Source organism: Hemicordylus capensis, chromosome 2 (assembly GCF_027244095.1).
Source record: "Hemicordylus capensis ecotype Gifberg chromosome 2, rHemCap1.1.pri, whole genome shotgun sequence".
Taxonomy (NCBI): Eukaryota; Metazoa; Chordata; class Lepidosauria; order Squamata; family Cordylidae; genus Hemicordylus; species Hemicordylus capensis.
In genome coordinates, this window is record NC_069658.1 from 172,150,497 (window position 1) to 172,164,241 (window position 13,745).

Genomic DNA, 13,745 nt, shown 5'->3' on the forward strand with positions numbered 1-13,745 from the left:
TAAACTTTTGAGGTGCAAATGGGCTAACGTGAACCGCTTAACTGATTTGCACCAAATTTGCTGCAGCTGTAGGGACACATAGGGACACCTCAGTGGCATAGTTTGTGATGATGACATCTACCCTAATCCAAGATGGAGGATGCGTGAACATTTGAGGTGCAGGTGGGCTAACTTGTGGACTGTCTAACTCATTTGAACCATATTACGTACAGCTGTAGTGAGTGACACACAGGGATACCTCAGTGGTGTAGTTTGTGATGATGTCATCCACCCTGATTTAAGATGGCGGAAGCATAAACTTTGAGGCACAAGTGAGCTAACCTGTGAAACAATTTGAACCAAATTTGCTACAGCTGTAGGGACACTAAGAGACACTTCAACAGAAAAGATTGTGATGATATCTTCCACCCCAATTCAAGATGGTGGACATGTAAACTTTTGGAGTGCAAGTGCACTAACTTTTGGACAGTAAAACTTCTGGACATAACCGATTTGAACCAAATTTTCTACAGCTGAATGGACACATAGGGATGCCCCAATGGTGTAGTTTGTAATGATTCACCCACCCCAATCCAAGATGGCAGATGCATAAACTTTTGAGACTCAAGTGCACTAACATGAGGACTGTCTAACCAATTTGAACCAAATTTGGAACAGCTGTAGTGAGTGACACACAGGGACATCTCAATGGTGCAGTTTGTGATGATGACATCCACCTCAATCCAAGATGGCAGACACATGAACATTTGAGGCGCAAGAGATCTAACTTGTGGACCTCGATTTGCACCAAATTTAGTCCAGCTGTAGAGACAGTGAAAGGAAAATATTATTATTATTATTATTATTATTATTATTATTATTATTATTTCAATTTCTATACCGCCCTTCCAAAAATGGCTCAGGGAGATAACAAACAAATAAGATGGCTCCCTGTCCCCAAAGGGCTCACATTCTAAAAAGAAACATAAGACACATACCAGCAACAGTCACTGGAAGTACTGTGCTGGGGGTGGATAGGGCCAGTTACTCTCCCCTGCTAAATAAAGAGAATCACCACGGTAAAAGGTGCCTCTTTGCCCAGTTAGCAGGGGTCTAATAGGCTGTTTAGTTCTTACTAGAACAACTTGTTTAAAGTTAATGTCTGAACCAAAACTGGACTGGAAGTTAAAAAGTACTGATGAACTCAAACCAGAACTGAACACAACTTTTTAATGGTTCAGCTCCCTGCAAACTATATGTGGATTTTTGGTGCTTGGTTTTTTGACTGATTGTTTTTTGAAGGGAAATGCAATCCAGTATTGAAATAAATGACTCAAATTAAAAGCAGATTGTTGTAAAGATTGCATCCACAAACATTATACCTACATGGTACAACTTCCAACTTTAAAATTAACTTCCATTCTATTTTTAAAAGGTAGTAGGTACTTACTATGTATAAAACAAATGCCTTGAGGATGGTCAATAGGTTATAAGTCATGATAGTGAAATAGAACCTCCATGTTCAGAGACGGTGAGGTCATTCATACAATCAAAAACTGTGTTCTACCCAGGTTTGGGAGCTGTGTGTGCTCTCAATTTTTGGTTGTGTGGAAGCAAGGTAGGAGGAAATGTTACCCTTGTTTCCCTCCTACCATGCTTCCGCACAATCAAAAACTGGGGCAGTTCCATAGGGTAGAACACAATTTTGATTGTGTGAATGACCTCAGTACCTCTCTGAATATCAGATGCTGGAAACAGGGAAAGACCAGCATTGCTTTGGCCTGCTAGCCATCTGGGTAGCCACCATTGGAGATTAAATAAATCTTTAATTAAATCCAGCAAGGTTCTTCCAATTTTTTCCCCAATTGTTATTCCCCTCTGGAGATAGAAAACCACAGAAAGTACACAGTGCTTTGCGTAAGACTGTCCAATGAGTTCATGGCTGAAGTGACGCTGGAATCGACGTCTTCTCAGACCCAGCTACACCATCCAACTGGGTTGTCCTTTTGGGGGCTGTTACAGTTGCATAAATCCTTGCAATGACTTGTTCCCTTAGCTAAGCAGGGTCTACCCTAGTTGCATATGAGTGGGAGACTAGAAGTGTGAACACTGTAAGAGTTTCCCCTTAGGGGATGGGGCCATTCTGGGAAGAGCATCTGAGGTTCCAAGTTCCCTCCCTGGCATCTCCAAGATAGGGCTGAGAGAGGTTCCTGCCTGCAACCATGGAGAAGCTGCTGCCAGTCTGTGAAGACAATACTGAGCTAGATGGACCTATGATTTGACTCAGTATATGGCAGCTTCCTGTGTTCCTATGTTCCTATGTCCAGCACCTGGTGCACTGTTTTGGTGTCAAATTTGGGTGTTTGTTATTTAGGTGGAATGCAGGCACTGACTTCCTACATTTGTACCAATTACGAATAACCTGAGATTCCCCACCCCATTTTTTCCACTATTTTTCATAGTATCAAGACATTAATATCTCTGAGATTGCCCTCAGTGGTCACCTGAAGATTGATGCCCATGCATGGAGACTCCAGGCCAATCTGGCCTGGTTGGCAACCTTAGAATCAGTAGCAAGATGAAAGGACATCACTCGCAAACCTGCTATTCCGGTGGTCTGCAAACTGCATTGTGAGGAACCTTGGGGTTCTGTAATGAAAAGAGCAGCAATGAAGTATACCTTTCCCCCAAAAGGTAGTTTGTTCACTGTGCTTCTCCTAAAGCAGGGATTCCCAAATGTGGCTCCCCAAATATTATTGGATTACAATTCCAATTATCCTGTTTTGGCTGGGGGTCATTGGGAACCTCTGCCCTAGAATCTGTAGCCATAAGGAGTGTATTATAGGTCATACTGTCAATTCATATGAGACAACAGAGGTAACAACTGAGCAGTGCCCTGTGCGAATTGAGTATGTGCCTAGAACATTTTCCAGAAGCCTCTGAGTATGCAAGGAAAATTCAAAGTGGAAGTCCTTTGCTCACAGAAGGAAGTTTGAAAATCACTATACTAAGCTAATATTAACCACCGATTAGTGCAATGGGGAAATGACTTGACTAGCAAGCCAGAGGTTACCGGTTCGAATCCCTGCTGGTATGGTTTCCAGACTATGGGAAACATCTATATCGGGCAGCAGCACTATAGGAAGATGCTGAAAGGCATCATCTCATACTAACTGCGCAGGAGATGGCAATGGTAAACCCCTCCTGTATTCTACCAAAGACAACCATGGGGCTCTGTGGTTGCCAGGAGTCCACACAGACTTGATGGAAAACTTTACCTTTAAGCTAATATTTAGAGATGTTACAGTTCCCACTAAGCCAGTTCACTGCTGCCCTCTGTGGTCAGCAATAAAGACTTGAGCTCTGGTCCTGCAAACTTCTCTTGTCTCTTGTTTTATTAAAATGGTTCAAAAAGTCTATGAGAATTGTTTATGTTTGTAGATACTTCATTCAGCCATGTTATAATTAAAACTTACAATGTACATGTTTTCTCAAGCATAGGATTTATTATAAGCAAACACAAAGTGAGTTCTGACCCCAAAGTTACAAATCTAAATTTTAGCACTATAAAGTCAAGAAGGAAGGAAGGGGAAAGCAATGACTGTCATTTAGTTAAAAAAAATTAAAAAGCAACCATACATGCCAAAATTAAGCATGGAGACAATGTCATAGGAAAAACTTCACCTTCTAAAATTTAGTGTGTCAGGTACAAAAGCAAGGCCAGTGAAGGGGGGGACTGGCAAGCATAGAGGCGTCCTTCTTTTCTTTACCCTCCCCCACCATTTTTTCCCATCTCCCTCATGACATCCACCCAACAAAAGCAGGTAAATTGCATTTTTCCTGCAGTCCCAGACATTCACCTGCCACTTCCATTCCACAATCTGTGACCTTTAGCATTTTCCAAGCCTCCATTCAGATGCGGAGCAGCAATTTGGTCCAGGAGCCTGAGGCACTAGCACTTGCAAATCACCCATGAATCACCTGGCCAGTCTGGGGAATCTATATCCTACACTTGAATGAGAAGCCCAGAAAGTGGAGGGCGGGGTCATAAACCTAAGCTGACAACCCAATCTTTGTTTTGAAATATGTTCACTGAATTCAACTGAATTACTCCAAAGTAAATGTGCATACATAAAATGACACCTTCCACCAATGGGACTTACTCTCAAATAACCAAATTGCAGCCTGAGTCAGTTTCAAACGCATTGTAAAATACTAAATTTAGTAACCAACAGCTAAGGAGGTGCAATTTCCATCCTTGTATTCATTTAGTAATATGAATGGATATTTTACGTATAGGTTTTTCCTATGTTTAATTTTATAACTATATTTTAATTTTTACTTATAGTAAATACAGAACACTTAATGATAAATTAAAAGAAAAATGGGCATAACCCACTGCAATATTTTAACTTAAACTGAAAGTTTAAAAATAATAATGAGGGAAAAGTGGAAAGCTATTTTTTAATCACATTTTTTTAAAAAAATTATAAGGAGCAAACTGATTGGCTAACATGGTATGCTAAAAGCATTCCAGTTAGCTCCTGAACTGCTTTGAATATAAATTAGCTCCCAATTCTCCTTGGATAGTATCAGGCTCTCCTTCTACAACTCTTAATTAAGTCATTAAAAATAACAGCAATTCTATTATTCTATTAGGTCAACTGCCTTGGTCATCTTGATGGATGATCTCCAACTGGCTATCGACAGAGGGAGTGTGACTATGCTGATCCTTTGGATCTCTCTGTGGCTTTCATGGTATCCTTCTGGACCGCCTGAAGTAGGTGAGATTGGGTGGCACTGTTTTACATTGGTTCTACTCCTACGTCTCTGACAGATTCCAGATGGTGTCGCTTGGAGACAGTTGTTCTGCTGAGCGAGAACTTAAGTGTGGAGTTCCACAAGGCTCCATGCTGTCTCCAATGCTTTTCAGAGGGATCGTCAGGAGGTTTGGTGCTGGGTGTCATCAATATGCTGATGACACCCAGATCTACTTCTCCAGGCCAACCACATCAGGAAATGGCATATCTTCCCTAAATGCCTGTCTGGAGGCAGTAATGGGCTGGATGAGGGATAACAAACTGAGGTTGAATCCAAATAAGATGGAGGTACTGACTGTGAAGGACGAGGACCAGAGAGATGGTTTAGATCTGCCTGTTCCCCTGAAAGATCACTTCCCCTGAAAGATCAGGTACGTAGTTTGGGAGTACTCCTGGACCCCAAGCTCTCCCTGATTTCTTAGGTTGAGGTGGTGGCCAGGAGAGTTTTTTATCAGCTTCGGCTAATACAATAGCTACGTCCATTTCTAGAGGTGAATGACCTTAAAACAGTGGAAAGGGAAATGCTGGATGTTCAAGCTGGTTTCAGAAAATACGCCGCAGACTAGCACTTGGTAGGGTTGCAATGAAGGCCTTGGAAAGGATATTTAGATGCTGTGATGTGTCTACACCTACAAAGTTTAGAATAATTCAGACCATGGTTTTCCCCATGACACTCTATAGATGAGAAAGTTGAAGATGTTTTCCCCATGACACTCTATAGATGAGAAAGTTCTTGCTTTGAAGAAGCAAGACAGAAAAAGCATTGACGCTTTTGAGCTTTGGTGCTGCAGAAAACTTTGGAGGACACCATGGACATCCAGGAAAACAGACAAATGGATCATAAAACAAATCAATCCAGAATTTTCACTCGAGGCACAAATGACCAGGCTCAAACTATTATACTTCAGACACATTATGTGAAGACCCAGCTCCCTTGAGAAGTCCACAATGCTGGAAACAGTTGAAGGAAAGAGAAGAAGAGGAAGACCAGCAGCAAGGTAGATGGACTTGATTACCAAAGCAATGAAAGACAGATCATCCTGGAGAGAATCTATCTGTGTGGTCACTAAGAGTCGACACTGACTTGATGGCACTCAATCAATCCATCAATCAATGGTGCCTAAGTATAGAAAAATGTTCTTGTTGGCACGTTTTAATGCTCTCCCATCAGCAGTTTTTTAGGGAAGGTTTAAGTGGGATTACTTAGGAGGAACGGGTATGCCCATGTGGAGATGGAGCAGTTGAGTCCATAGCCCATGTCCATAGCCCATTATACTGTGTTTTTAATCGAGATTCTCATATTTCCCTTATAATTCCTTTACTAAGAAATTCCCCAGGACATTCAGATTAATTTTTTTGTTTTCTCTTCTTGCTAACCATGACTCTGGTCATACATATAACATGGCCAAATTTTGCATGGTGGCCAATAAAATTAGACAAACCTAATCAAATTGTTATAGTTTAGGATAAATTGTTATAAGTGTTTGAAGTGTATCTGTTTACTTTGTATTGCTGGCCAGAGGCTGAAATAAAACTGAACTGAACACTTTCCCCAAGTGCTAAAAACGTCTGAAATACATGATTACAGTTAGCTTCTCAGTTTCACATAATTCTTCCTCAGTCTGGGCATTAAATAAAGGGTTGGATGGAGGCTGGATATAGAGAAAAGAAAATGATATGACTGGTAAAAGGCATGGTGGATGTTCATCTGCAATATATAACACTCTTGATGATGATTCAGGAATTTTTCCCCAAGCTTAAATGGGATGGGTTTTTTTTTAAGCAATGGTGACTTTCCATTTAAGAAGACATTCATCATATAAAACTGGCCTCACCTGTTCTACATTTCTGATCTACACTACTTAATCTTTATTTTCTGTTCTGCAGAAATGTGTACAGCCTTAGCCAAAGACTCTATTCCACATATCAGTCATTATTCATTACCATCATTAGGAACTGCTTCCTGAAAGAATTACTGTATGTAGAATAAAACAGGAATCTGAATACATCTTTCATCTCAAAGCCTTAAAAGATCACAGTTTCAATGCAGGGAGAATGATTTATCAGTAGAACAACCTGCCAACTGTTAACATGAGCAAAACTACAGCTGTTTCCAAATGTTCATTAAGTGAGTCTACACTAAATCAAAAGAAAAATAGCCATGTGTCCAGAGTGATGTGAGATAAGTTGGGGCCGAGGCTTACTGTGCCAGTGTCCTAAATGTTCAGGCCCGGACTGGCCCACAGGGCAACGGGGCATATTCCTGGTGTGCCCCACCCATGGGGTGCCACTGTGCCCTGCCTCAGTCAGCAGCAGCAGCGAATACTCCACCCTTAAGTACCCATTCGCACCTTCCCCACATACATTCCACCGCCCTCTCAGTGCCCCCAGTAAATGCCCTGTGCCCTGTAAATGTTAAGACATGTTTGGAAAAAAGCTTATTTTATTAAAATATGATTTTGTAGCAAGGAAACAGAGGAACCTCAATTTTGTTCTCTCTTGGCTTCACTACCAAAATTCTCTTCTTTCTGGTTTGCCTTTTTCTCAGCTTCATCCTAATCCTCTAATCTTAATTCTGATGCCTGTGAACCACACCCCCCCCGCCTCCTTCTGTATATTGTTTTCCTGATGTTTCCTCTTTATTCCACTTTCTTACTGGATCCAATTTAAATTGCTGCAGTTTTACTTTAGAATATCTTTGTACTTTAGTTCCTTTATCTATCCTCTCTTATTTGCTTTCTCATTATTCCCACTCTGCTACTACTTTCCTCTTGGTTAAACCTCAGGTTCTTCTTGCCTCCTTTCTTCTGCCTTGTACATGTTCAAACACTGACAGAAAACATTTCACTCATTTGAAACTATGAACTCCTTATCTCTGTCTCTGCTTCTCCTTTCCATGTTTGGACCTCTTTTCCTTTCCTTATTTTATTTATTTAACATATTTCTATACCACCCAAAACTTGCATCTCTGGGTGGTTTACAATTAAAATCATATGAACATTAAACATTAAAATCATTTGCAACCCAACATTAAAAGTATTAAAACTATAAATCTAATTAAAAGCCTGGGTGAACAAATATGTCTTCAGTGCCTTTTAAAAGGTTTCCAGAGATGGGGAGGTTCTTATCTCAACAGGGAGCCCATTCCAGAGCCCAGGGGCAGCAACGGAGAAGCCGGTGGCAACCTTACCGCAGATGTACCTGATGGGACTGGATTGGATTATATGTTCCTAATTGCTCTCCTACACATGGTGAGGAGCAAGCATGTGCACACCTGCCCAACCTTTGACATACCCTATGTCAAAATGGGGGTATCACATCTTCTAACAGGGTGAGGGTTCCCAACCTTGGGTCCCCATATGTTGTTGGACTATAGCTCCAATCATCCCCAGCCACAATGGGGTACCTTGAAGGATAACCCTCCTCTAATTTCTGATTTTATTTAATTAAAAACAAAAAGTAAGTGATCCCACCAAAGTCAATAATTTGGAAGTCAATGGAATTTAACAGTGCTTCACTGGCTGATCTTGCCTGCTGACTCTATAGCCCTTTCATTTATAGAGATAAGTTCTTTGTAAAGGTAAAGTGTGCCTTCAAGTCAGTGTCACTCCTGGCGCCCAGAGAGCCCTGTGGTTTTCTTTAGTAGAATACAGGAGGGGTTTACCATTGCCATCTCTTACACAGTAGGAGATGATGCCTTTCAGCATCTTCCTATATCGCTGCTGCCCAATATAGGTGTTTCCCATAGTCTGGGAAACATAATACTAATAAATAGCAAACAATAAATACCAAAACAAAATAATATTATAAATAGCAAAATAAAAGCACCACAAAAAGAGAGACTTTTTTTGTTTTTTGTTTTGTTAACCCTTTTACAAATGGGGAGAGTTTTTCTTTGCAATCACACACGTTGTGTTCCTGGTCGCTTTTTTCTCAATGAACAAGAGGCTGATTTGTCAATTCAAGTCACTTTCTCTTAATGTATCATACATGGGGGAACAAGTCTGGGGAACATACCAGTGGGGATTCGAACCGGTAACCTCTGGCTTGCTAATCAAGTCATTTCCCCCTGCGCCATTAGGTGGCTATATGTTCTCTGTACTTAGGCAGATTTGTTCTGACTAGAACCATAAAGAAGCAGATTCAGGCCAGACGTAAGGAGGATTTCCTAATTGTGGGAGCTGTTCAACAGTGGAATAGTCTGCCTTGCACAGTGACAGGAGGCTAGATAGCCATCTGGCAGGGGTACTACCGTGTTTCCCTGAACATAAGACAGTGTCTTATATTAATTTTAGCCCCCCCAAAATGCACTAGGGCAATTAGCGGTACATCAGAAATTACTGCTAGGTCTTGCTTTCGGGGTAGGTCTTACTTTCGGGGAAACAGGGTATAGCTAATTCCTGCACTTGGGCAGGGACCTGAACAAGACCTCCAAAGTCTCTCCCAACTCTCAAAGACTATGATTCTGTATAAAGGGGACAATAAATTGAACCCATTGTTCTTCTGAACAATGAGTTCAAAGTGAAGTTGTTAATTTTCAATGTTCCAACTCCTGTGACTATAATAATTATCTGATAGAGCTAATTTAGGAAAGGTGGTATATAAATTTTATTCATTCATTCATTTAATAAATTTGTATACCACCCACTACCAAAGTATCTAGGCAGTTTACAGCATAAAACAAACCAGGATAAAACAAACCAAGAATTTCACAGTTAAAATATATAAAAACAGATTAGAATACCCATAAAAACACACCAACTAATTAAAAAGCTTGGCTGAATAGATTTTTTTTAGTTGTTTCCTAAAAGCCAATAGGGATGGAGCAGCTCTAATCTTAATGGGAAGTGCCTTCCACAGTCCTGGGGCAACAACAGAGAAGGCATGCCTTTGAGTCCCCACCAGAGGAGCTGGAGGCACCCTCAGACGAACCTCCCCATAATGAAGAAGGTGTTCTCTTAAATACCATGGGCCCAATCCATTAAGGGCTTTATAGGTAATAACCAGCACTTTGTATTTTGCCTAGAAACCTATTGGTAGCCATTGTAGATCTTCTAGAACCGGAGTAATATGGTCTCTATGGGACATCCCGGAGAACAATTTGGTAGCAGCATTCTGCACCATTTATTTATTTATTTATTTATTTATTTATTTATTTATTTATTTATTTATTTATTTATTTCATTTATAAACTACCCCATCCAGAGGCTCTGGGCGTTGTACAATAACATTTAAAAAGACATAAAACCCACAATTAAAACAATGCTAAAACAATATAAAAACAATTCAAAAATGATTGCAGCTTCCAGTAGGGGTGTGCACGGAACCATCAACTGCGGTCCGGCACTGGGGGGGGTACCTTTAAGAGTGGCGGGAGGGTTTACTTACACCTCCCGCCGCTTTCCCGCTCTTTCGTCGTAATCCTAAGTGTAATTGGGGTGGCAGGATACCTCCCTGCCGCCCCTTCCCCGACGTTGCTGGGAAAACTCCCAGCAGTCCTTTGCGCGCGCGCACGCATCACAGAGGCAAAGCAGTGCCCCTTACACCCAGTCCCCGCAGGCAATCCAGAAGGATACCATGGCCGATGGAATTGAAAGCCGACGAGAGATCCAAAAGAATCAACAGAGTCATATTCCCTCTGTCAATTCCCCTTTGAGGATCATCCATCAGGCCGACTAAAGCAGTCTCCACCCGCCGCTACAGATGTTTAGGTCTGTCCAGCAAAGTGACACTCTGGGAGGTTTCAGACACAAGAGTATTCATCTGGAGCAACTATATTTTTTGCCCAATCCTCAATGTCTACACATGGTGGAGTGGTTGTTTCTTTAAACAATTAAGAGCTTACGTACTTGCTGTGCACAGTAGATTTAAAGAAGAATGACCGTTTGCCCATGTTGATTACAATAGTTTGTTTGTTTATTTATTTTTTACATTTATATCCCGCTCTTCCTCCAAGAAGCCCAGAGCGATATACTACATACTTGAGTTTCTCCTCACAACAACCCTGTGAAGTAGGTTAGGCTGAGAGAGAAGTGACTGGCCCAGAGTCACCCAGCTAGTTTCATGGCTGAATGGGGATTTGAACTCGGGTCTCCCCGGTCCTAGTCCAGCACTCTAACCCTAACAAATAGTCTCAAAATATTTTCCTTTTTAAATTTTCTTTCCTTCTTTTGCAAGTTCATGCTTCATGTTCACCCAAGACCAGCAATATAAGCCTCTCTGAGAATCTCTTTACCTTATTCTCCCTCCAAATCCTGAAATAGTGCTCCTAGACTATGGGAAACACCTATATTGGGCAGCAGTGATATAGGAAGATGCTGAAAGGCATCATCTCATACTGGAGGAGGCAATGGTAATCTACAGGAGGAACCTCCTGTAATCTACCAAAGAAAACCACAGGGCTCTGTGGGCACCAGGAGTCAAAATCGACTTGATGGCACACTTTACTTTAGTTCAAGGTGCAGAACTTTTTATTTAATATCCTGCCTAAGTTTCTGGCCACTGGTTTAGAAATGGGAAGAAGGAAGGAAGAATGTAACAGATTCAGCCATTGAAATCTACGTTATCTCCATCTGTATAACTTTTCCTGTTGATGACTGTGCATTGACTCTCTGGAACAGCAGGGAGGCATGAAAGATCAGGGCCCTCCATCCTTTGCCTGCTGATTACTCTGCCAACCTGCAAGTTCTCACACACCTTTTTTCACAAGTGCCCACTCAGGGTTTTATGCCTATAGGGGGCATTTTAACCTGAGCCTGTGTCTCCAGTGCTAACAAAAGCTTAAATGGCCCTACCATTCTCAGATAATCAGGAGTCTGAGGTTTTAATGAGAGGGGAAATTTGTCCTCTCTCTGACCTGTCCCTCCCAAAGGCTAGCAGGAATGGGCTTTTCATATGAATGAAGACTTCCTTTTGACTCGTCCTTCCATTCTTGTTAGTGATGGAAATTGGGAAAGGAGAGTTAAAAACTGGAGTAGCACAAAATACAAAGTTAGCACAGAAGAGGAATGAAGAGCAATGCAAGAGGAACACCAGGGCCGGGCCGCTTGCTTGATTTATTTGCATTTATATCCTGCTTTCCTTCCAAGAATCCCAGAGTGATTGTAGAGGGTAATGCTTATCCTAACAACAACCCTGAGATATAGGTTAGGCTGAGAGAGAGGTGACTAGCTCAGTGGGTTTCATGAGTGGGGATTTGAATTTGGGTCTCTCGCAGGGTTCTCTCTAATTTTTCCAACTGTGTGCGGAATGAGTTTTGTTCCGTATCAAGGCAATGTGCATGCACATACATTCAGAGCGAGATCTTCCTGGTTCAACATGAGTGGGATCTAAAATTGCCTGAGTGGATATTAAAAAAATGTGTGAGCGCATGCACACCTTAGAGGGAATACTGGTCTCCCCAATCCTAGTCCAACACTCTAACCACTATACTATGCTGGCTGTCATATGCACAAGCTTTTAAAGCGATACGGATACATTTCTTACAGTTATGTGAGTGAATATATTCAGTACAGCAATGATTTTGGTGCATTAGAAGCACATGGTACAGAAATTTAATATAATTTACTAGTAGGCGAGGTCTGTTGTTGACCAGACAACGTAATTTAGTGTTTCCCCAGCATTTTCCAGTGTAAAAAGTAGTACATTTGATTCCGCTACTTTAAGTAGCAGGATTGTTTATGCAGAATTTGGTATCTGTAGGTAATTGGGAAGTGTGACTTTATTTTACAAACAAATCCACAAACACTTCAAAATATATGTAAGAATATTATAATATTTATGCTTGCAAAAGGGAAGTAAAAACAATTTGAAATGTGTAGGATGTCAACTTCAAACATTATTTGTTTTATTGAATAATTACCATATGTGGTAAATTTGAATCATAGTAAATTTATATCTTGAGAAAGATCTTCTGTTTCTCTTACCATTTTTAAATTATTGATCTGATAAATGAGTGTCAAAAATCTGTTGAGAACAATAACAGTTAAAATCTGATGATTATATTCAGAATTTCTTCTTTAAAAATGTTTTAAATGCAACAGCATTAAAAGTAGTTCATTCAGCTAATTTCAGCAGCAGGATTGTGTATGCCAAGTTTGGTATCTGTAGATAACCAGCAAGTATAAGCTTTGGTTGCACAAACACACCCACAAACTCTTCAAAATATATATAAGAGACCTATACGCCTCAGCCCCCTCCCTAGATGTAGTAGGGAAGCCATTCTGAAACAGCGATGGAAGGGGTGACCAGACCCTTCCCATTCTTACCCCTGCCCCAGTTAACAGCTAGCAAGTCCCAGTGAAGAAGTTATGAAGGCAATTCTGGGAGGCAGAGAGCCATATTCAGATAATTAATTAATTAATTGATTAATTAATTAATTAAAGCTTAGGGAAGTTCTGTTCATCTTCAACCATCCAGCTAGTTTTGGAAGATAACTCCCATCCCCAGCCACAGTGGCCAATAGTCCAAGATTATGGAAATTGTTGTCCAACTTCTTCAGGAGAGAATTCTAAAGCATTGATCTTAGCACTGCAGTAACCACTTCTGGCTACTAGAGGCATGATGAGATGTTCATAGGAGTTAATTAGAACTGTTGTTGTTGAAGGCTTGTGCCTGTTTGTGTGTGTTGTTCAATTACTATCTTTCTATATGTGATGTTTCCATTTCTTAATAAATCTTTTTTTAAAAACTCAACCTATCATCTCCAGATAATATCTTGGGCTGAACTCTGCTGTGTGATGGTTTTAATGTTTCTCTTCACACCCCTCATGTTTCTTCTCAGACATCCAGGAAGATGCTGGGGGTGTGGCCGGCGTGGGAGAACACCCAGCTTCCATAATGGGGGGAGCAGGGATGGTGGGAAGGTGACTAGGCAGGGAGGAACACAGTGGAAGGAGGTGGCAGCATGGGGGAAACAAATGTGGTGGCTGCAGTGTGGAGGGGGAG